At 39.1% G+C, this 21,451-nt stretch overlaps 1 long non-coding RNA gene and 1 pseudogene across 1 annotated transcript; both read left to right on the forward strand.

Moving 5' to 3' along the window:
* Positions 1–12,031: 12,031 nt before the first annotated feature.
* On the forward strand, positions 12,032–12,630 carry LOC133801651 (uncharacterized). Its single transcript, XR_009877074.1, has 3 exons — positions 12,032–12,224; positions 12,413–12,475; positions 12,568–12,630. It is a non-coding gene; the product is annotated as an uncharacterized LOC133801651 (long non-coding RNA).
* Positions 12,631–15,010: 2,380 nt separating this feature from the next.
* Positions 15,011–19,056, forward strand: LOC133830982 (uridine kinase-like protein 3; annotated as a pseudogene).
* Positions 19,057–21,451: the final 2,395 nt, after the last annotated feature.

Here is a 21,451-nt window from a genome sequence, read left to right on the forward strand (position 1 = left end):
GAGCCCTACAGGCGCTGATGGCCGCGCAGGGCCCAGCAGCCAACCCCACGGCTGGCCCACTTCCAGAAACGCAACAACCCGCTCCCCAAGAGCAAGCCGGGGGCCCCAAGGGTGCTAGTCCGGTCCGTCCCCCAGAGCCTTTTCCCGACACGGCTCTGAGAGTCCCGGACAAGGAGCGACGGAAGACCCGGGAGAAGACCACCCCCGTCGAGAAAGCCGGGGCACGTTCACGGCCGTTGCCTAGGAAAGAGAAGGTGCGCCCCGTCCCAGGACGAGGCCACCCAATCGATCCGCAGGGAGCGCGGCCACAGAACGATCAGCCCCGGCACGCCCCAGGGCCGAACGGGCGGGAAAGGTCTCTGCACCCAAGTGCCTCGGTCAACAAGAACCGTTGGGAACGGTCTCACCGCGAGGATCGTCGCGCTCTCAATTCAGGGGATGACACTTCCCGGGTAGATTTACGCGATGGACTGAATGCCCGGAAGGAGCGGGCCCGCAAGGAAAAAATCCTCCCTCGAGACGGCGACCTCAGAAACGACATCAACGACAGGAGGAACGAGAGAATCCCCTTGGAGGATAGCACGGCCAAGCTACTCATGGAGCAGGTGGCTGCTCTAAAAAAGGTCACTGATCGCCTGGTCCGCAAGCAGGAAGGCGCGGACACTGAGTCCAACGAAGAGGATAAAGAGTCGTGCGCGAGGCACATCATGGACGCCGTATTGCCCAAGGGGTTCAAGATGTCGAGCCTCACAGCCTATACTGGAAATACAGATCTTAGGGATCATCTGTCCCGGTACAACCGACTCATGACCGTGGCTCACGTCAGCGACAACGGAAAGTGCCTCTGCTTCTCCATCACATTGGGCGGTCCCGCCGAAGAGTGGTGGAAGAGGCTTAAACCGGGGTTCATCCAATCATGGTCTGGGCTACAGTCGGTATTTCGGAAGCAGTTCGTGGCCGCCATGAGGATGGACATGCAAATCAGTGCCCTCGCCAATATTAAGCAACTACCCGCAGAGACATTGAGAGCCTACATCCAGCGCTTTACTGAAGAAGCCTCCAAGACAAAGGTCGATGACGGACAGCGTCTGGAATTCGGGCCGGGTCCCCACTTTGGGATGACATGCAGCGCAGTAAATCCGCCACTTTGGAAGAATTCATCTGGAGGGCCCAAGGATTCATCAACTGGGAGGAGGCTCAGATCCAGGCCTTCAGATGGCCTCCGGCTCCTCACCCCATCCCTCAGACGATTCCAGGAGGTGCGGGACAGTTCCCTGCACAGCCCTACGCCACGCCCCCTATAGTCCCGGGGACGGCCGTCACGACCGGCATCAGTTACACCCCCACGGTATACGGCCTCGCAGTTTCGGGGTACGCCCCGGCCCAATCAACGCACTTCTCCGGTTATGGCGTCGCGCCGGCAGGCCACAGTATGACTCCCGTCGTAGCCCAGCAATCGCAGACGGGAGTAATCGAGGCAAGCGTGAATCCCTCGCGGGGGAAACGATCGGGCAAAAGCCAGAACCGGCCTGAGCTGGCCAAAAAAGGGAAGAGGGGCTACGAGCCCCAATATTCGGAATACACCAACTTGGTGGACACCCGGGAAAACATCTACCTGGCGACAGAGAGAGCGGTCCATTACCGGAAGCCTAGCCCCATGTTTAAGGGGGGGAGGAATCCGAGAGACACCAGCAAACGGTGCGCCTACCATAAAGACGTGGGCCACACCACCGACGAGTGTCGGCAGCTCAAAGATGAGATTGAAAACCTCATTAAGCTGGGGCACCTCCATCAGTGGGTAAGAGTGCCCATGGGTGTCCCGGGCATGTCAGCAAGCCCCAGGCAGTCCACGGCGGCGGTGACAACTCGTACATACCCGCCCTAGGGAGGGTATGCACAGGGACCTCCAGCGCAGGCCCCTCAAGGGACCATCGCCGTGCCGGCTCCCGGTCCGGGAATGCCCTATTCTTCCAGGGCCGCACCCCCTCGAGTGGACGGACATGTGGCGACCATATCGGGCGGACCCCACCTGGGAGGACCTTCGAAAAATGACCAGAAGCGCTATCTGAGCGAGCTAGACCACGACCAAGAAGTTTGCAACCTTGTCCAGGCCCCGGCTCAGCGCCCTAAACTGATGAACCTCCCCATCACATTCACGGAGGACGACGCCTGCAACGTCCATTTTCCGCACCACGACCCGCTGGTCATAGATGCTCAAATTGCCAACAAGTTGGTATCCCGCGTGTTGGTGGATGACGGAAGCTCCGTCAACCTGTTGTTCAAGCCCGCCTTTGCCGCCATTGGCCTGACGGAGGCGGATATGGCATCCTGCCCAACCCAAATCTACGGCTTCAATGGAGATGCACTTCTCCACATGGGAAAGATCCAGCTGCCGGTGACGCCGGGGGATGAATTGCAGTACTCGTTCAAGTTCTGCACCTTTGTTGTGGTGGATTGCCCAACCGCTTACAATGTCATCTTTGGCCGACCCGCACTGTTCGAGTTCGGGGCCATCACCTCCATCCGCCATCTTTGCATGAAGTTCCCGTGCGGCAACGGAGGAATAGGGACTGTCCGGGGAGACCTAAAAAGCGCTCGAAAGTGTTACCATGTCTCTACCCGTCCCATATATATGGTCCGGGAGGAGCCCGTCGAGCCAGCCATCCTTCCGGCTGAGCAAGTAGTCCAGGAAGAGGATGATCTGGACCCGCGAATAGGAGACGATCGCGTCCTGGAGCCAATGGACGAAGTAGAAGAGGTATGCATTAGCGAAACTGACCCGACCAGGACCGTCCAAGTAGGAAAGAGCCTGCCGGCAGACATTCGGGCTGCCATTCTCGCTCAAGTGCAGAAAAACCAGGACCTCCTGGCCTGGTCCCACTCCGACATGACCGGGATCGACCGCAATATCATCTGCCACGCATTAAGTATCGACCCAAGCGCAACACCGGTCTGCCAGAAGCGCAGGCCTTTGGGGACAGAGAGGGCCGAGGCCCTCAAGCTGGAGGTGGAGAAGTTGTCTTCCATCAACTTCATCCGCGAAACGGTATATCCCGTGTGGCTGGCCAATCCGGACTTGGTGCCGAAACCGAACGGGACCTAGAGGACTTGCATTGACTTCACGGATCTCAACAAAGCGTGTCCAAAGGACTGTTTCCCACTCCCCCGAATCGACCAAATGGTGGATGCTACGTCTGGTTACGAGATCTTGAGTTTCACGGACGCTTACTCCGGCTACAACCAGATCTCCATGCACGTGGCGGATCAGGAGCATACTAGATTCCAAACTGACAAGGGCATCTATTGCTATATAGTCATGCCTTTCGGACTCAAAAATGCCGGAGCAACTTACCAGAGGCTCGTCAATCGAATGTTTCGGGCCCAGCTAGGGCGAAACATGGAAGTGTACATCGACGATATGTTGGTCAAGTCCAAGACATCGCGGAACCATTCGGACGATTTGGCAAAGGCTTTCGCAGTTATCCGGAAGTACGGGATGAAGCTGAACCCTAAGAAGTGCACCTTCGGCGTGCTTCCGGGAAGTTCCTGGGCTTCATAGTGAGCTTCCGAGGAATCGAAGCCAACCCAGAGAAGATCAAGGCACTGATCGACATGGCCTCTCCCCAGAAGCACAAGGACGTTCAAAGTCTGACGGGGCGGGTGGCCGCCCTAAGCCATTTCGTTTCTAAGGCCACGGACAAGTGCGTCCCTTTTTTCAACGTCCTTCGGGGATGCCAGCGGTTCGAGTGGTCACCCGAGTGCGAAGAGGCCTTCCAGAAGCTGAAAGAACACCTGGCCAAAGCCCCCATCCTGGCGAAGCCAATCGAAGGAGAGCCTTTGTACCTATACCTAGTCGTGACCGAGCACGCCATTAGCGCCGCGTTGGTACGAGAAGAGGAAAGGACACAACTCCCGGTATACTACGTGAGCAAGCAGTTACTAGACGCCGAATCTCGGTACCCGTTGATCGAAAAGCTGACTTTCTGCCTATTGATGGCTTCCCGGAAGCTTCGACCTTACTTCCAGGCTCACGCCATAAAGGTCTTAACCAACCATCCCCTGCGACAGGTGTTGCAGAAACCTGAGTCGTCGGGGAGAATCCTGAAGTGGGCAATGGAGCTGAGCCAATTTGATATATCTTACGTGCCCCGGGTGTCCATCAAAGGACAGGCCCTGGCCGATTTCATCGTCGAATGTTCCGGGATCCCCCCAGAAGAGAGTATCCCCGCAGCCCCCGCGTTGCCCGTTTGGAAAATCTTCGTGGATGGAGCCTCGAACGAGAATGGGGCCGACGCCGGGATCATCTTGGTGTCACCGTAGGGGAACCAGCTACAAAATGCCCTCCGTTTCCAGTTCAAAGCATCGAACAACGAGGCGGAGCATGAAGCTGTCCTAGCCGGCCTGCGTCTGGCCCGGGAGGTAGGGGCAGCGAACCTCGAAATTTACAGCGATTCTCAGCTAGTAGTCAGGCAAATCTCGAGGGAGTATCAGACCAAGGGAGAAAGAATGGCGGCATAAGTGACCCAAACGAGGGAGATTCTCCAGACGTTCGCAGTGCATTCCATCCGCCAGATTCCCCGGGAGAAGAATGTTTTCGCGAATACATTAGCAAAGCTGGCAACCGACGCAGAGGCTGAACTAGCCGAACTGGTTCCCGTCAACCATCTCCCCGTCCCGAGCATCAGGGCTCCCATCGTCCATGCCGTCGACCACTCCACTTCCTGGATGGGGCCACTGATCCGATACCTGTCTACTGGGGAAGTTCCGAACGATTGAGCCGCGGCCAGGAAGCTCCTGTACCAGGCCCACTGGTACGTCATGATGGACGGGAAACTCTATCGCCGGGGACTATCTATGCCTTACCTTAGGTGCGTGTCCAGGACTGAGATGGGCGCCATCATGCGTGAGGTCCATGAAGGCTTTTGCGGAGATCACATGGCCGGGCCCAGTTTGTCCAAGAAGATTCTGCGCCAAGGATACTTCTGGCCCACCATGAAGAAAGACTGCATAGACTACGTCCGCAAGTGCGAACAGTGCCAGAGGTACGCGAAGATCCCTCGGGCCCCCTGACAGAGATAACAAGTTTGTCTCTACATATCGATTCCTCCTCGATTCGAATATGCTTTTTGATTTCCTCCAAAGAATAATCCTCATTTTTATAAAGGACTCTTTTCCTATATCTCCTTCAAGTTGGTGGTAATTTTGCCACTACAGCACCAACTTGAAAAGTCTAAGGAAACTCAATTTTCATAACTTTTAATTTGTTAACAATAATTTGCAGCTCATGTATTTGAGGAAGAATAGATTTATCACCAAAAAATTTGAAATCAATATATTAAGAAATTAAAAAAAAAATTGGTACCTTCCTCTTCCACCTTGAATTTGTCTGAAGTGCATCTCATATCTCATTTGCCGACTTGGTCTCGATGTAGAAGTCATAAGGCCTATCGAAATGGGCATTGAGGATATGGCCCCTACAAAGGACATTGTTGTAGAGTCCAAGAACTTTACTTAGCTAGTTAGATAGTAGTATTATAGTATTAATAGTATTATCTTTATGACTGTGGATTTTTGGTTCAGACCGGGATTTATTTGGACACTCATAGTAGTACTTGTAGATGTTCTAAGTTTAACCTATAGTTTAAGAATATTAATTTTAACCTAAGGTTTGATTAATATGACTGATATTGAGGATAATATTTATTATACTATAAGGTTTAGATAAGAACCAATGGGATTTTAGCACATGTTATGTATGGGTTATTAATGATTAAGTATTTTGAGGATTTAATTTAATAAGGGTAAAATTTGAATGCTCTAAGGTCAGTCAGCAGCTTTGAAAACGTTTAAGGGCTTAGTCAAGGATGTTTACTCAATTCAAATTAAGCTAAAAATGTGTAATTTCGTGTTTAAATAATCAGCGTATGCCGATATATCGCAGCTATGGGGGGCGATATATCGCAGCACGTAGATACGGAAAACACGAAACGATGCACATTTGCCTCGGGCATAATGGTCCAGGTGATATATCGCCTATAGGGGGCGATATATCGCCTCCTTCAGCATATTTTGAATGTTTTTGAAATCATTTTCCATTCAACCCTTCAACCTCTTGATAAGTCCAGCACCTTTCTGAACGAGTCTTCAGCCTCTGCTGAACGATGATTCAAATTATTTTCACTTAAAAAGCCATTATTTTTATTCAAGTTAAATTAAGATCCTTTCATTCCTAAACTCTATAAATAGGACCTAGTACCCAGCCATTATTCATCTTTTGCTCTAAGTTCAGAGGCTGCAAGTTGCTAGGTGAGTGTGAGAGTGTAAACACTTGGGTTGGGAATCATAAGCTTGATCATCATAAGCTTATCAAACACTTGGGGAAGTAAGGTTTTATAGTATTTCGGTTCAAGGTTTAGATTGGTCTTACAAGTCTCCAAGGTATATCCACACTCTAGCTCTTTGGTATTATTTTCTTTAAGTTCTCATAATCTTCTACCAGCCTTCTAACCTTATTCTTATTTTGGTTAGGAAATCTAAGAACTTGCACATAAGTTTTTGGTAAGTATTTTTCTCAATGGTTTAGTCCTTCCATTCCTTTCATTTCTTGTAATATCCAACATTTTCATTATACATTTTTTTATTATAAATCAGAGTTTTAATACATAAAATGTACAAGTTTACAAATTTAAGAAATAGTAATGGAAAAATAGTGTTTAAAATATCATTTTATGTTTTAATGAGATTAAAGAGAGAGAAACTTGAGTAGTCAAGTATTGGACCCAAATGTCATATAATTTTAATTGGGGATTTTTATAAAATTAAGAAAGTTTTGCTAAAGGGCTTATTTGAAAAGAATTTTAGTATTTTGGGTCCAAGTGTAATTTAAAAAAATAAAAAAAATAAAAAAATAAAAAAGAAAAGAAAAGGCTCCAGCCTTTCTTTTTACCCGAACCCCCCTCTCTCTCTCTCTATCCTCAGAAACTCTCTCTCTCTCTCTCTCTCTCTGCGTGCTACTGTTGCCGACGACGCAGGAGTACTTTCCGGCCACCACTTTTAGCCACGCGCCGGACCGTTGGATTCAGAGGCCTCCGAACTATCGTCTCACGCGGGAATCTAGAGCTCACTCGCCGATTAAACGCCTCAACCACTCGATTTAAGTTTGGCCACCCCGCGACTTCAAAGTTGCGATTCGACCACCTCGGGCATCCGTTTGCCGATCTGTCACCACCATCGTGCTCCTCGTGTTGTGGGCTTCAAAACCCAATAACTTGTTCCTACATCTACCATAGTTGGGTGGTGGGCCCACCACGAGCCACCGCGATCCACCGTAGACCGACGGTCGAAACTTAGTGTTCGAGGTTCCGAAGTACGTTTTGTGTTTCAGAAAATCACCGTTTGACTTATTGTGGAACCCGATCATTGTGGTATAATTTCTTTGACCTATATTGTGATTTAATTGTGATTGATTAGAGTAATTGTTATTATGTGTATTTATAGTATATAATTATATATTATTGATATATGGAATATTTTCTGTAATTTACTGGCTGTCTGGGATTATATGTATTTTTTATACAGGTTTTGATTTTGGGATTGTCCACTTTATAGCCGTTGTGCTGTCCAATTTTCTAGAAAATATTATATATTAAATAAAGTATAAAAATACATATTTAATTGATTTTATATTAATATGGAAATTTTTATGATTAAGTAATTTTAATTATTATTGTTATTATTTTGTTAAGTAAATCAAGAATATAGTTTCATATATATATATGAAAAGTGTGATTTATAGTAAACCTATTATTTAACAATTATTCTTATATATTAATATTTTGTTAATATTTGAATATCAAAATAATATCAGTATTAGTTTCTTACAGTTATTGATATTTGTAAGACCAGTAAATTTTGGATAAAGTATATTTATTATATCACTGGAATTGATATTATGACTAATTAATAATAATATAAATATAAATATTTATATTTATATTATTATCATTATATCGATTATTACAACTTTATGTTAAAAATATGATTTCTTTTATAAAATGACTATTTGAATATATACATTCATATATGTATTGTTATTGAAGTATTTTTGTTATTAATATTGAAGTAAGTTTATTTATAGACGATAATTATTATTCTTGTTATTATTATCATAAGAGTACATTATCTTATGAGCAAGGTTTAAAGCATGGTTTTATATGAAGAGTTATTTGTATTACGTTGATAATAATTATTATTATCATTCATATAGTTTATGGTATTGTTAATATACACTATCAATAGTGTATATTTACGATTTTGATAGAATTTAATAAATGATGTGCCTTGAATATGATTTGTATGGATTTGATTGATTGACTCTTGCTTAGCAATTTTAAAATAAGCTAAGGACCTAAGGTAAGTAAATCTCACCTTTTGTGCTTAAGTGTAAGATGCATGACTACATTGATTGTGTACATCTGATGAGTTAAGTATGGTATGATGATGATGCATATGATAAGTATGTGAAGAATGGTTATATGAACACCATAAGGGTGTTGTGTGATATGTAATTGATGAATTCAGTGATATGTGAAAGATGTCTTACTTGGTTAAGAATGATATGAATTATGTGCAAGTATGTGTTCTTATGTTGATGGATATGTGGATTACTTTATGTTCATGATTTGTTATATGTTATGATATATGAAGCGTTTAAGTTTTTAGGCTGGAAACCTTAGACCTGAGCCATAGCTCTTCGCTAAGGTATAACGACGCCACCAACCCAAAGCTTCATGTATTATGACTAAAGATGTTTTGAGTTATATGAGATGTGATACAATGCCTTGATTGAATACCATCAACATGAATCATGGACATGAACATTGGCATTTCAGCATCAGCATGTATGCATGGCATGTACAGTTATGTGATACATTATTATGTGATATAAGACCATGCATATGAATATGAGAAAAGTTATGAAATGCCTTGAAAAGTCTTATGTAAAAATTTAACATTTTAATGACACAAGACTTAAGCAAAGTGATAATAATATGTTTAAAAAGGGTGCCACTGTTTTGATGAAGCAATTAAGTAAGTTCAGCAAAGAAGACGGAGGTCTATAAGACTAATAGTGGCTGCCCACTAGTATGGGCTAGGTCAGAGTTGACCATTCAGACATGCTTGCCATGTTCCCGTCTTTCTCCTCCATATGTGTAATAAGTATGGCAGCTATGGCGACGATGAAATGAGTGTTATGATGAGCCTAGCTGAGATGATGGCTAGCCGGAGGAGAACCCATGGGATTCTATATGATATGTGTAACAAGCCCTGCAGGCATTGGCCGAATCAAACAGTGTGCACAAGTGATATTGGGCCCATAAAAATGTGAAACTAAAAGAAAGAGCATAAAAGTAAAGTTTGAAAGTGCATGAGCAATAAATGAAAGGCATAAGTATATAAGTCAGCATATTAGTATATGTGCACTACAAACTCACGACATTCATGTGTATGTGTATGCATGAGATTTGCTTACTGAGCGTTAGCTCATTATGTTATTTTCCAACATTTTTCCAGGTGTGGCTTTAGCTGTTGAGCAACTTGTGGAGCACGGACTCAGTAGCAATGCAATAATGGTTTAGAGTTTTCATATGGCTGCCTTAAATTTAAAGTATTCATACGTGTAATAATTTCTTCTAATAAGTTTATATAAAAGTTTTAAATTTTTCTATATTTCTTCGTATCATTTTATTTAATTCTTTTGGTCAAGTGCCTTACATACTCGTAAACCCTAGAATTACGAGTATGTGGCAGACGTACCCTACCTTAGGGACGTTATATTTCTCTTCTTCACTATACTCACTCTATTTCAAATGGTTCTTAAGAGTGTTCCAAAGTCCTAACTCTGTCCTCTTATCCTGGTAATTTTGGTAAGGAAAATAGGATAGAATTTATATGTTATATGTTTTATATGTTATCTTATGTTTTTATGTTATGAAATGTGTTATGTTATGTATGTATGTATGTAGGCTTGGGCATATGACCCATATGACTAACAAGCCCCAAATAGATTATGGGCATATGACCTGCTTAGCTAGTAGGACCCCATTAATCTAATGGGCATATGACTTGTTTAGTCTATGGGACCCCAAGTAATAATGACCATTATAGTATGTGTATGATATAAGTGTTATGTTATATTTTTCTGTTTCTTATGAAATTTATGTATATGAACTATGTGTTAGATTTTCCTTGCTGGGCATTAGGCTCATTCCTTTTTGTTTATATGTGCAGGAAAATAGCTATAGTGGCGGGTAAGATTCGTGGATGCTTGGGGAATGTGTATCGGTGATGAATAGATTCAAGGAGTCGAGAGTTCGATTTCGAGGATGTAGTCTTTAATTTATGGTTTATGTGTATTTTTTCGCACCTATTTATGTAATCTCTTTTCATTTCAATTAAGATATGTTTTCTTTTTAAAACAATGGGATCCCATATCCTGCTTTGAGTTTATGTAAGTTTAAACATTGGTTTTTACAAGTATTTAATAAAGTATGTTCTTTTTCACTTGTAAGTTCTATTAAAGATTAGGGTCTATGTATAGTTTTCGTTAATGGTCCAAAGTCTAGAGTAGTTGGGTCATTACAATTGTCCTCCTTCCTCTTCTTCTTCTCTCCACCACCTCAGGAGTGTCCTTGTCGGATGGCGTTGGGAGAGGTTCAAGTGTGGACTCTAGGATGCAGGTGATCTTGAGAGTGGTCAAGAGTGAAATTCTGTTTTTAGTAATTACCAAATTAATTAAACAAGGTGAATTAATTAAGGTGCGGAATGGTAATTAAATGTTTAAACAGATTTCAGATTTGTCGGGACAGAATAAGAACTTGTCACGACAGAAATTGAACACAATAAAAAGACAGTGCAAAAAACAATAAAGAACACAACGAATTTTTACGTGGTTCAGTAAACCTTTCGAATAACTTACATCCACAGGGCCACGCCCAGTGAATAAACCAATTAGGAAAGAAATAATGTGTACAAAAGCATTGACTTAAACAATGTAAGACCCCCTCTTAAACTATTGCCGCAATCTTGTTGTACTCTTCTCTACGAATCTAGTTTTGATGAAACGCTGATTCTCTTGAAATCCCTTCAAAAAATAGCGAGTGCTCTCATCCTCCCAAAGCAAGAATTTGATGAAATCTTCTCCCAAAGATCCTTATAAACACAGTCACAAAAGATACCACATGTTACAAGGAACAAGATAGATATATGGACAAATGCACTCAGCACACACACAAAGATAAAGGTGAGCAACTTAATTTTTTACAAAGAAACACTCCTAAAAATTAACAACAAGTGTTTACAAAATACAAAATGGAGGAGGTGATTTTTCCAAAGGCCTTGGCAATGTATTTATAGCTGAGAAAAATGTCCAAGACCAACTCTTCTGAAGTCTTTGCAATTAATACAAGGATATTTGCAAATTTCTTTGGTTGAAAAAAATCTGCCAACCAGGTTGATTTTGTTCCGACGAAACAGGAAACTATTGAGTCAGCATGATCTTCAGTCTTGATCGGTTGTAACAAGTTTTGTCATTTTTCTTGATCAGGTTCATTTTCGAATCTTTCTTATCCAGAATAATTCAATCTCTGAATAAATGCAGTCAGAATAAATCAAATAAATTATCTTTATCACAAGATAAGATATTTGATTTTCCAAGAGTTCATGCTATCTATTTATAGCTAATTGTATGTTCTGAATAACCTCTCTTGCAATCTGGAGCAATAAAGAAATTATTTACAATTTTTCTTTGATTTAGAAAATCTGCCAGCCATCACTACACCAAACAACCATTACTATAACACATCATTATAATAGTATTTAAAAAGAGTTATTGTATATGAAAAAAGTTTCAGGCAAGGTAAAATAAAATAGCGCCAAATCCCTAAGTTTTTTCTACAGTAACTCCCCTTTCCCGTGTACCCATTTCCCCTACCCCCATTTCTTCAATCTTTCTCCATCGGCAGTTTGACCCATTTCCCCCTCTCCCGATAATGTGCGAGGACTCTCTTCATCTTCGGTGATGACCTTCCACTCTTATTCCATCGACAGCTTTCATCTCGACAGTCGCTCACCCTGTTCCAGCCCTCCATCGACGACTTTCTTCTCAACCCCACTTTCTAACTCAAGGACACAGGATGAGTCTCACAGTTCACTGAAACCGTAAGGTTAATGTCTTAAATTGTTTAGTTTATATTTTGAAATAATTTTGATTGTCAAATTATATACATTTCTGGTATTTATTTCGTAAAGAATCTGTATAATATCTTGTTATTAGCTTGTTGAGGATTTTATTTTAATCTTAGTATAACGTTTGTGGTGTTGTTAATAGCTTCAGTGTCGTTGCTTTCGACAGGTGTTTTAGCTGCCCAACCGAACAATACCCATCATCAAAAGAAGCTCAGATTTGGGTCCAATGGTGAGTTTAAGATACGAAAAATGGACTTTCAGTGGTGGAAATTTACATTGAACAATACCCATCAACCGACTTATTTACAGTGAAAAGCACAGGTGGAAATTTAGAAGACTCTGACTTGGGGATAAGCAAAAGGGGTCTAAAACAGCTGCATGAGATGTTTAATTTAGAAGGAGCAGTGCAAGAAAACCCAAAGGTTGCATACGGAAGGACGAAAAAAGGCCAAAGTTTATATGTAGCAGAAGAGAGTGGACAAAATTTTGATAGTGTTTCGCAGATATCAACTAGAAGCCAGAAGCTGAAAAACTAGGTCCTATTTGAGTTTGAACGGGCATCAAAAGCTGAAACTGAGGTTCAAACTTTAAAGAAAACTTTGGCAAAGGTGCAAGATGAAAAGGATACTCTCCTTTATCAATATCAGCAAAGTGTAGAGAAGTTATCTAATATGGATAGAGAACTTAAGCATGCACAAAAAAATGTTGGCCTGCTAGATGAATGAGCAAGCAAAGCTGAAATCGAAATCAAAATATTGAAGGAATCCCTTTCAGAACTAGAAGCTGAGAGAGATGCTGGTCTTCTTCAATTCAATCAGTGTTTAGAGAAAATATCTAGCCTAGAGAATCTGTTATCTCAAGCACAAGAGGAAGGAAATGGGCAAAATGAACGAGCTCTAAGGGAAGAAGCTGAATGTCAGAATCTTAACCAAGAACTTTGTAGATTAGAGGCTGAGAAAGAAGCTGGGCTTGTTCAGTACAAATATTGTCTTAAGAAAATTTCTATTTTGGAATTTAAACTATCACTTGCTGAGGAAAATGCCAGGTTACTTAATGAGCAAATTGAAAGAGCAGAAGCTGAAGTTGAAGCACTAAAGAAAGTTGTCGCTGGGCTGAATGCTGAGAAAGAAGCTACAGCACTTCAGTACAAGTAGTGATAGGAGATTATTGCTATGATGGAAGCTGAAATTTCTCAAGCTCAAGTGAATGTAGAATGCCTGAATGATGAAATTTTAATGGGTGCTGCTAGATTGAAAAGTGCTGAAGAACAGTGTGTTCAGTTGGAGAGATCAAACCAAACTCTGCAATTAGAGGCAGATGATTTGTTGCAGAAGATATCTACGAAAGACCAACAACTTACAGAAAAAAATGATGAATTAAATAAATTTCAGACCCTGATGCAAGAGAAGCACTCAAGGTTTCTACAAGTTGAAGCAACGCTCCAAGCTCTGCAGAAGTTGCATTCTGAATCTCAAAAGGACCAAAGAGCCTTGGCATTAGAACTGAAGAATGGGCTCCAAATGTTGAATGACCTGGAGATGCGCCAACATGGCATGGAAGACAAACTGCAACGAGTTAAAGAAGAAAACAGGAATCTCTCTGAACTCAACCTTTCAAGCAACATATCACAGAAGAATCTTGATGCACTTTGGTGATGGAAAGTCCACTGATTCTCTTGATGTGCTCCCAAGACAGGAGAAGGGTTGCTCTGATCTCAACACCTCCGCCTTCATCCACCGCATGATCATTGTCGAGAAACCCAATCTCATCGTTTTCACTGGTAATATTCTCTTTTCCTTCTTCGTTTCTTTTTTACTGACTTAGTATCCTTAAGTTGGGGTTGTTTTTCTTTCTATAATTATTAACAAAGTGATTTGTCTACTTTACAAATTTTTTTAATAGGGTTGGTATTTGATAGTGAGATTTTTAGCGAATTTTGCTAGCCATGAAAATTGACAACCCAGTTTTGAAAATAACATGTACATGATAATAGCTAGTTGGGTTGTTCAGTCCGTGACTGTAAGTCTATACCTTGTGCTAGTTGCCCAATCGACTCAATCTCTTTTAACTGCCACTTGATCTTAATTTGGGGACCTATTTTTATATTGTCCAACAGGGGATAATATATTCGGATTTGATGCCACTTATGCTGCTAAGTCTCTAAATGATGTGTTTGCCCCTGCAATAGCATCCAACATCCCTTTCTCAAAGTGCCTCTTCACTTGGTGTCGGTACACGGAACTTGGTGTGCTTGCTACACGGAACTTGGTGTCGTTTGCGGCATGGTGGTGTCGGTACTTGGACTGTTGTTGTGTGGATTATTGGGTTAGAAGCATTTGGAATACTGATTTGGTACATGTAACTGAGATAGCATTTCCATTTGGGTTGTTGTTGCTTGTTTTGATCAATCACTGCCACTAACATATAAAGCCAGAGTTTTTAAGATGATATATTCTGTCCATTGTAATAAGTCTTTGAATTCGAGTTTGTTTACCAGTTTAAGATCCTATAACGCTAGGTGGGTACCCTTTGGTATTGTTTTTTGATCCCACTTCTGATCAAGCGACTTGACCATCTTTTTTAACTGAATTTGATTGTTCAATAACCGAGTTGGTTAATGGTTCATAAAAACTTATACTCAATCGAACCATCAGTTGGACTCAAGATTCACATTGCTAGACATGAAGTGTTTTTTTTTTCTTGAGAATGATTTATGTTTGTTCATTTTCTTCTTTGCATAATAAAAGCTTCCTCAGGGGTTCATTTTTCTAGATTTCACATGAACAATCTGCAGGAAAGGCATTCAAATGTGGACCAACCAACAACCTCTGCTACAGATAACATTCTTATGCAACCTTTTTTCATAGGTAAAGTTTGTTACGACATTCTTCTTTTTAATTTTTTTTTAATATATATCACGAATATGCCTTTAAACTTGGATTGGAACACATACAAGCAGCCAATACTTCACTTTTCTTTACTAAATAGATATCATCCTAAGTTGAGGGAAAAATTATGCTGTGGTCAGGGATGGACCTACATAGTGACCATGATGGGAAATAGCCCCCCTACAAAAGATTTGTATATATATATATGTTTTTAATATATCTTCCCGAAATTTCACATTCTTATCTATGTGGTTCTTAAAAAATTTATTGTTTCCACCCTTACCTTTTTTAAAAATTCATTATTTTGTTTCTTTGGTAGCCTCTTGTATTTCTATATGCTGGACTATGGTCTTCGCTCATAAGGTTTTCGTTCTTTTAGGAAGAAGAATTGTTGGAAGAAGCTTGTTCTTCTGTAGTCTCTTCTAGATATCACATTATTCTTTGCATAGCAGGGGTTGCTGGTGGAGCAGCATCTGGTAAGACTACAGTTTGTGATATGATTATATAGCAGCTTCATGACCAGCGTGTTGTTCTTGTTAACCAGGTAATCTCATCATGAAAATTTTCATGATTTGTATGATTCAAGGCTTCTGGTTTTCTCTACTTGAATATAATTGATTTGAAACATACTTATTGATTTATTTTCTTGTAAGAAATTTAATTATATTTATGAGCTGAACTTGGTAACACTTAGCTCAAGGGTTAAAATAGTTTTGTATTGATTCTTAAGTTGATTTTTCTTTTGGCACATTTTTGGGTACTTGTGGATTTTCTGGTTTATGATGGTAAGTTTAACTAAATGGAAATCCATATTTCTGTTGTTTATTTGTTTCATAATTTTTCTAATATTTATGTCATTTTATGCTTGAGGTAAAATCTAGAAAGCTTTTATTTATAAAAATATCTGTGTATATGTGTTGCACATCATTCTTATAATACTTTTGTTTATGCTTTCTCAGGATTCTTTTTACCATAATTTGACACCAGAAGAACATGCAAGAGTACATGAATACAATTTTGATCATCCTGGTGAGGGAATTTCTGTTTTAGTCACATTATATTTTTTCTAGGATTATAAGTGTTTGACTGCATTTAAACCAAGCAATGAGGTTTGTGCTATTAAACTTTATGTAATTTAGTGCCCATTTGTACACAGTTTCTAATACCTGTATCTTGCTAAAAATTCACAAAAATATAGTATATTTTTAGCCATTTAGTGGGGCACATTAGAATTGGTTTGCTTTGTAGCCATAACTAGCCTAACTATGGTATGTATTTCTCCTATATGGTGCATGCTGTCTCTTTCATGTCTTTTGATGTAAAATTGCTTTTATTGTCAGATGCATTTGATAATGAGAAACTTTTAGCTTCTATGGATAAGTTGAGGAATGGGCAAGCAGCAGATATTCCAAACTATGACTTCAAGAGTTACAAAAACAATGTCTTCCCGCCTAGAAGGGTAACTTTTGTTTTCTTAACATGCTGGTCTAATGAATTGCCTCTTGTTTTCTTATACTTGTCTTACCAAAGAGAAGTTATAGGAGAATTAAAGTTATTCAGTACTTACAGTATGTGCATGCTTGCAATTATTAGTATGTTTCTTATCTCTATTAGAATTTTGAATTAGAGGACCCTTACTTCAACAATATGGCGGCATATGCTGTGCAGGTAAACCCTTCAGATGTGATAATTTTGGAAGGCATTCTCATTTTTCATGATCCCCGTGTTCGAGAGTTGATGAATATGAAGATATTTGTCAATACAGGTCATTTATTTTCTTTTTTATCATTTAGGCTACTTGATGTTCTTACTCTGTATTTTTGATGCTTTTCATTAGTTACTACTACAAATATGTGGTCTTGAGATGCTTATCTGACTATTTTTTTTCTAATTTATTTAGTATTATACCATTACATTTGAGATTCAATTAATATAATGATTTGTTTTATAGTTTCTGCATTAACTATGGGATGCCGTGGTATGTCACTTTATAGTGTTACTAAGTTGAGGCACTTCACATTGAAAATTTTTCAGTGCAGATGCTGATGTTCGTTTAGCAAGGAGGATAAGGCGTGACAGTAGAAAAAAACAGGGATATTGGTACAGTTCTTGATCAGGTTAGCAACTATTCATGTAATTTTGTAATCATTCTTATTGCCAAGAGATTATATCTTTGAATTTGTGGGCCTCAATTAAGTTTAAAGTATCAATGAATATACCTCAGGAGATGAAACTGCAACTCTGGTGGTAATTATGTTTTGTTACTTGTTAGTAGCTAGAAATGTTAAAGTGCTATTTTTGAAAGTGATCTTTGTGACGGATGGTTTGCTCTTATTATTTGATTAACTCTTGTTGTTTAATCATTTATGTCATTCCCTTTCGCAAAATCTCCACTCGATAGGGTTGAGGGTTCACTATTAGTCTCTGGTACTTGATCATATGAAAATGAGAGAATAATCTGATGAAAGTAGGCTACATTTTTCACCATTTCATTTTCTTAAAATGTTTTTGTTTTAATGCAGTACTCAAAGTTTGTGAAGCCTGCATTTGATGACTTTATTCTTCCTACAAAAAAATATGCTGACATCATTATTCCTCGCGGAGGAGATAATCACGTGGCTATTGATTTGATTGTACAACACATCCGTACAAAGCTTGGCCAGCATGACTTGTGTAAAATATATCCTTAATTTATACGTTATACATTCAAATTTTCAGGTATCTGGCAAGCTTCATTCTCTGTTATTAATGTAATTTCAGCAACTTTCTATGGCACTAATTACCAGTTGACTCATGCAGATACGGAGCATGCATACCCTCATACGTGATTCACAAACAACGAAGCATGATTTTGTATTTTATGCTGATTGGTTGATTCGTTTGGTGAGTATTTGTTTCTTTGAATATAAAGTTTATTTATGGTTTTGCATTTTGAGAATGGGATTAGTCAATGAGTAATGATCTTGAAATTATTACCAGGTCGTTGAGCATGGCCTGGGACATCTGCCATTTACAGAAAAAACAGGTGGTCACTCCAACTGGTAAGCTGACAGTCAAATGGAATTTTTTAGTTCTTTGTCCCTTTCAGTTTTATGTTTTCATTTTTAATGGGTTCCTTCAGCTTATATGTGAAAAATTACTTATCATATTGTAACTTTTCCTTTTTTATTTTTTTAAACAGGATTTTTTTTAGCATATGAGTAACATTAGCTTCTTGTCTGAATGTGAGGGCATTAACTGTTTAGCCTCAACAATTAAGTGCCACTACTCATATTAGAAAAGCAAAGCATTATGTTGTCAGTACTGCAAATCTCTAAAAAGGAAAATCTAATATTAACTGTCCTAATATGACAGTTTAGGACCCATGCTTCATATGCATGTTTGTTGTTCAAAGACTAAAGTTAGTTTATGTTGTATAGATGATACCTTCATTATTTTGTTTTCTTTTTCTAATTTTGATTTCGCTAAGAGAGTCCAATTTCTTGAAACTGTAATTGCTGATAGCTAATTTACATCTCCTGTCTTTCGCAGAGTCCGTGTATACTGGTGTAGATTTTTGTAAGAGATTATGTGGTGTGTCTATAATTAGGAGGTAATTTCGCAAAGCAATTGTGGCATGTGTTTTTTTGTCAGTTTTTCATATAAATTTTATATTTGGAAGCAAACTCTAGAGGATTTCTATTCTTGGGCCAAAAAATAAGATTCAAAGCTGTAATTTTTCACAATGTACTAATTCGATATATTCTCATTGCACACTTATTCTTGTCATTACAGTGGTGAGAGTATGGAGAATGCTCTGAGAGCATGTTGTAAGGAAATCAAGATTGGGAAAATTCTAATCCACAGAGAAGGAGACAATGGCCAGCAGGTTTCGATTCCCTCTATGATTGTCTTTCATTTTTTAATCAACATATTTTTATGATTCCATTTTTTAATCAACCTCTATGATAAACTATTGGTGGTTACAAATCGTTTTGGAGATAAAATAATTAACTTTTGTCTACCCTTGAAGCCCAATACCTTGATCAATTATGTATTTGTCCATTACTGTACAATTCTGTCTACAAAGACAGCAGTATTCTTTGGGAAAAGCTATCCTGGCTACTAAAACAGACATGCTGCATAATAGCTTTTTGTTTGGTCCAGAATTGTTGGTTAATAAAACTTCCAAGTTTAGTCTGTTGTGTTTTCTCTCTCTGTTGTTTTTTTTTGGTATTGGCTTCGATCATAAAGCACACTCTGTTGCTGATTTTTGTAGCTTAGTTTATTGTGGTGTTCTATTTGTGTTTCTCTTTTATGAGTTTCTTATGGCTTGTTGGACTTAGTCTAAACACATGGTCATGCTTTTTATTTAATCTCTCAAACTATTTCAGACTAATGAATTGGCACAACCATTTATGCTCTTTATTGCTTCTTTTTTAGTAAGCCTAATCACATGTTTGCCTTGCACACATATAATATGAGTGTCATCATTCTAGGCCATTGGATCTTATATATATATCTTACATCATGCAGTTATGTTTATATGCACACAAGCATATATAGTGCTCTTTATTACTGTTATGGTTGGAATAGTATGGTACATATATAAATTTTGTTTAACTTCTCTATCGTTTCCTTCCTCTCTTTCTCTTTCACACATATACATGAACACATGGTGGGGTTGTATCATTGGGACACCCATTAGGATGCAGTGGAGCTCGTATCTTGGTCACATTGTTAGGGGTAATATATAAGCTTCCCTTCTCTTGCAATGCATTCCTAGTTTGACATTCTAATATCATTTATATAGTTCTGTGGTTTTGTTTACATGTTTTCTTAATGATCTAAAGTCATAGTTCGTGGTCATATCTAAGCCTATGCTTTCTACATATACTCATGTGAAGTGATCTCGTGTTTGTCATTTATTCTTTTAAATTTATGTTGAGAGTTTAGCTGTGGAATAAAAGAGGCATTGGTAACTATGCTCTCTCTGATATATTTTACTTGGAATTTCTGAAATAAGAATAATGTTGTTGCAGGTATTGAGACATAAAAAGGGAAAGTACGAGGTTTGTGTCATATGCAACGGTGGCGGGGGAGCTTCTTCACTTGTTCTTGAGCTCATGTAAGACCTGTAATTGTTTTTGAGCTTATCTTGATTGAATTCTCCTGATCGGCTAGCCAGCTTATAAATAAAGCTAATTGGCTAACCCAATTGTACTCATCACTTGGTTCATTTTCAATAATAAGAATCAATTTCTCATCATGATTCATATCAATAGAATAGCAAAACTTGTTGCTTATTCTTGCATTGTTGAGAGGAAATGATATTATATTATCATGGGTTTAGCTTAGACTACATATATTCAATAGGACTCAACTTTACCAAACTAGCAAATGCTAATCTATTTTGTGCGACTTCAGTTAATTGTTTCTTTTGCTCACCTATCATAACCTAATGAAACCAAAAAAGAAAAAACTGCTAGTATTTCCTTTATATCTTATGTGGAGACTTGGAAATTATGGTTTTTGACACTCTTAAGTAAAATACTCATTTTCGAGTAGTTTCGAAGTAGAATGGTTTTTGTTTGCTTTGGTGTAGTTGTGATTCCATTATTTTGTATGTGGTGTCCTTTCTTGGATATAATTTCCATAGCATTTTTCTTGAAGTAATTTGTGATGCTAGATAATAACAATAAAATATTTCTTTGTTTATTTTGCAGATGTGACAAGCGAAGTATAAAAGGATACTTAAGACTAATTGAAAGTAGTAACTTTGTTTATTTATTTGTGTTGAAAGTAGTAACTTTTAGACTCCTTAAATACTTAAAGAATATTTTGTTGTTGATGACAGTGTTGAATGTTTTAAACTAAATTGTGGATTGTTAATTCAATGTTGAATGTTCTTACTTTTTGTTATTTGAAAATCAAGTTCATTTGATGATGCTAGTATATATTAGAAAGCTAATTTTAATTATATAAAAAAAATTAAAATATAATGGAATAAATTAGTGTTATATAAATAAAATATATAATGAGAATTTAAACATATCTAAATATAACAATAATACGAAAATTGAGTTATAATGTCTATTACAATAACACTTTTTATGCAAAGAATTATGTTATACAAACTTCATTATATAACACAAAAAATGTGTTATACTAAAATGTAGTATAACACAAAAAAAGTGTTATATAATCGACTATAAATAACATAATTAAACACTTATCTATATATTAAAATAGCACAGAAATTGTGTTATCGTTGACAGTACAATAACACATCTGTATAACATTGATAAAGTGTTATGTAAAGTATCCTGACCTACGAT

The sequence above is a fragment of the Humulus lupulus genome, chromosome 1 (assembly GCF_963169125.1).
Source record: "Humulus lupulus chromosome 1, drHumLupu1.1, whole genome shotgun sequence".
Classification (NCBI taxonomy): domain Eukaryota; kingdom Viridiplantae; phylum Streptophyta; class Magnoliopsida; order Rosales; family Cannabaceae; genus Humulus; species Humulus lupulus.